Source organism: Bombus impatiens, unplaced genomic scaffold (genome assembly GCF_000188095.3).
Source record: "Bombus impatiens unplaced genomic scaffold, BIMP_2.2 scf_0135, whole genome shotgun sequence".
NCBI classification, from domain to species: Eukaryota; Metazoa; Arthropoda; class Insecta; order Hymenoptera; family Apidae; genus Bombus; species Bombus impatiens.
Genome location: NT_176554.1, coordinates 319,032 through 323,371, shown reverse-complemented (window position 1 = coordinate 323,371; position 4,340 = coordinate 319,032).

Here is a 4,340-nt window from a genome sequence, read left to right as displayed (position 1 = left end):
ACGTTTTTCGTTCCGTGTTCACTTTACACGTTGCTACTACCGTACTAGGTGATACGGATGACGCCTTCGGTATCTACAGAACAGTGCTCGGTACTTCGGGGGCTGTTTGTGGAGTGACGTAATCTGCTCTGAATCCTGACTTGTAACACCCTACGAGTCACCCTTTGCTCCCTCTATCTATCCGCATTCCAGCCCAACTTCAATGGCAGGCATATCACTTCGCAACTGCGGCAAGATAAACCTCCAACCCTTGACCCCGCGACTCCACTACCATCCACAGTTTACATTCGACTTCGCGCCGTTTCATTCCAGTTTATAAAACTAGCTCTCGTACGTCGATTCTCGATAACACGAGTCTCGCACGAGTTGCTATCGTTCTTAAAGCTAACTGCATACATACACGTATGACACATACGTACAGCGTATTAGCACGAAACGTTCGGACGATTCTGCCGCAACCCAATACGTTCGCAATCCACCGGATACGCTAGCAATCGTTTGTTTCTATCATTTGTCCCGACGATTCGTCCACCTACCATTATATACGCACTATAGGAAAGATATTTGTATATCCGTTTGCATATACGCTGTAATAGATTTAAACCGACACAACCTGATCGATCGGATTCGAGAGCATCCTCGCGAGACCGATAATACGGTTAATTCGATTCGGTATTAACGATTCGTTTCCCAGTATCCGTTGCAGTCTATTCGATGCAACTCGAAAGTCTAGCTGACCGATATATCTGAGGACCGAGGGAAACCTCGAAATACATACATATATGTATGAAAATATATTCTGGCAATCCCTCAGGGGATAATCTGGCTTAGGGACGAGAGAGTAGGATACCTGTGTGAGTGGTAGACCCTCGGCTAGCGAGGCAAGGGGTAGAAAAGGTATTACTGGCCGCGACCAGCCACCTCGGTTGTGGTGCCAGCAAGCCGCTGAACTCTGCCTAATGATTATTTGTCGCCGTGGTAAGTGCTACGCTTAAAACAACATTACCAGACCGCAAGACTCGGCAGACCGCTATCTTCCTCTAGCTTAAACGGTCTTATTTCACCCGTCTCTCTCCCACTAAAGTTCCACTAGTAACGCCGCTGCATGGCGTCAAGTCTAATACCCCGCTCCCGGTATAGTTTAAAACGATCCGAATCGTCTTACCTAAATTGCACAATCATGTCGTCCTCTATTATTTAGCAATAGGATTTTACGCCCAGCCACTTACGATTAGGTGCCTTCGTCGTCGAATTCGGCGGCTCTCGAGAAAATTCGTCGTATCGTTGTTTTCAAATCTCTCGTCCGTTTCGCGTTATTAAACTGGACGCGTTTTCAACCAACTTATAGATCGGTAACATAAATCCGGAAAGTAGGACGAAGTGTATCTCTTGCCTCGCTGACTTAACGGCAGTGACCACGCCATAATCCCTTAATATTCCGGGGTTCGATACATTATGGGGTAGCTATTAACTCTGCGTTAACTCGGCGCAAACGGGATACCCGGTTTGCCGGTTGGCTGGATTATACAGGAGAAAAATGACCTTATTGGTTCGAGCTAGAACCAAGCCTGGGGTCTGTTACACCCTGCTATAGCAGCAGCAGCTGCATAACGCTGGGGCTCGGTTGGGCGAGTTGCAATAATACGATTCTCTCTTCCTCTCTCTTCCTATCTCCCTATCGTCGTATACCTTCTCTCTTTCTCTGTTAATGCTCCCAGCCGTAAACACCGAATAGAACCGAACGGAGTACGGTAAAGGTGGCTAACGTGTGGGTGTATACGCGATTACTACTTCCATGAAACTCTGTTATTGTATAATGCCGTGCACATGAATGCACCATGTCCACACACCGATTACGCTATGAACTTGTTTCCCGCGCTCAAAAATTCCGTCATTTACACTAGCTAAATGTCAACTCTGATTTATCGCGTATTCGTCGTCCGTATCACTGACGCCCATTATGTAGAAAATCCAATCCTCGTTTTATCGTCTTTGTTTTATTTAGTATCGTACTATGTTTCACCTTTCATTCTGCTCCCGCTAGAAGCTAGTGCATTGACCTTGAAACTATCAATATCGTAATAATGCACGCAATAACGCCTTTGTGTTTTCTTGATATTTCGCTTTTTTTCTCTTATTTGGCAGTTTTACGATTTATTATCGAATTGGGAAGCGAGTACGCTTGGCTGGCGTTAACAACCGGTATTGCTATATTCGAACATAGTATTAGAAAAAAGCGTGAGATCTCCAATTATCAACGGTGGCGTTCGTTAAGTGACTGCACGCAAGCTACTATCAGCCACTTAATTAATTTAACAGACCAGCTTGTTTTATTTCGCAACGACGATCGCGACCATACATACGTAGAGCATCCAATAATCCGATCCTACATTTCTACACGAGCCCGTTGTTACAAGTCTTACCCAGCCGCTGTTGTTTGTTACAAAACACAATTCGCGTACCTATTGCAACCGCTATTTCGCCTATTAAATAAAGTACGAGCGACGTCAGTTGGTGTTCATTAACGGCTGTGCTAACGATTCGATTGCAGTCCAATTGCTTATTTAGTTCTGACGCACATATACAAGATCGATGTAAAAAGCTACGCGATAAACACGAAAGCTCAGTCGTGGATAAAGGAATCGAAAGGTTCGATGTAACTATTTCAAAGATTCGAAAGGTTATCGTTTAGGATTCAAGATGGAAATGCAGGTAATCATTAGGCGAAAAGAAAAAGCTATGTTATACGACAGCTGTTAATCGCCGAGTGGTGTCAAAAAAAGATGAACGTTATTTGTAGACAACGCGGAACGCAAAACAAGAAATACGACGTTCTTTCTCAGCCTTGTACAAACTTTGTTTGTACGATGTTTGAACCACTCTACGAAATATCGACACAGATAAATAGTAGCGTACGAATAAATTTTCCCAAGACAACGGCACACAAGCAATCGAGCCTGTCTTTCCTGTATTCTTCTTGCTTGAAAAATTATTGGATTTTACGCCGCATCGCATAGCGATTCGTCGAAACCACCGCGCCTCGCAGCCCAACTCCTCGACGATTCACAAATAAAGTCGTGCCTGGCCGACAAATGAAACCGTATAGATTTTCGTTATTGAGAGGCCTGCATCACCCAGTTGCACTGCAGCCCTGCTCGGGCAGCGGAGTTCTCGTTCAGTACCATTGCTGAGTGCACTCGGCTCTCACCCCACGCAATCTGCAATAACAACCCTCGCTCTGTACAACCTAGGGCTCTCTCTCTCTCTCTCTCTCTCTCGCTCATTCTCTTGCTTCCTCTCTTTTGGCCTGCCCTCCGTCTACCCGCTTCTTCCCCACCGCGTACTCCGATCCTTCACTTTCCATAAAGGTACTGTTCACTCGGTTGTTTGTGTGTGCATGCCCGTGTGTGGGTGTATTTGAGCATGTATGTGCTAAACGCTATGCCAAACCCTCGGTGCACCAACTTCCCACCCTCTTTCTATTCTCCTCCAACTACCTGCAACTACGTCACCCCCAACACGGCCAATACCTATCGTCTGTAGTCTGTAGCGTGTATGTACTTTTCACCAGGTTTCCTAAAACAGCCACGTGATTTACAGTTGAGTACGGAGGATGCGCACTCGTTAGCCCTCTTTTCCGAAACGCGGCTCTGTGTGCTATCGGATCAAAGGAACGGTTTGATAATGCAACGCCAAACGCCTTCGTTAAGGTTAACGATGTTTCCCGCGTAAGCGAACTTTCGCGTAAATTATTTTCATTTCATTACCTTTACAATTTGGAGACCGATAACGAATTATTTTTTATCTCATCGGAAATTTCGTAAAGATAAAATTGTTCGGATCCGCGCGATCTTATCGTGAAATTAATACATGCGTACATGCCGTTTAATCTGTACGTTAAACGTGTCTGCGCACGACAGTCTCGAACTACTTATCCACGTTCTTCGAAGACGAATGACAAGCGTCAAATGAAATGTAAGTGGACACGTCGACAAACGATAACGGGTATCGATCATTTTCTCTTGGCTTTCTAAAAGAGTAAGCATTGTAGGAAACACCGGCGTCCCATTCTCGTTTCGCAATCAATCGAGAAGAAAAAAAGGTAGAGAGCGGAATGGATACAGCTACGAATTGCTGAGCTGGTGATGTGGCGGGAGACGGTTTGCCTTTCCGGTTCAGGGGATTTCGTTCGGAGTGCTTGGGTCATTTCCAAAGCAAACCAAAACTGGGCGACTGAATGGGCATCGAATCGCGACCGCAGCTCCGAACCGCCGCAAACGCGAGCGTAACACAAACTCAACGAGAACGAGTGCTCCCTGCACCTCGTACGGTGGGAAGGG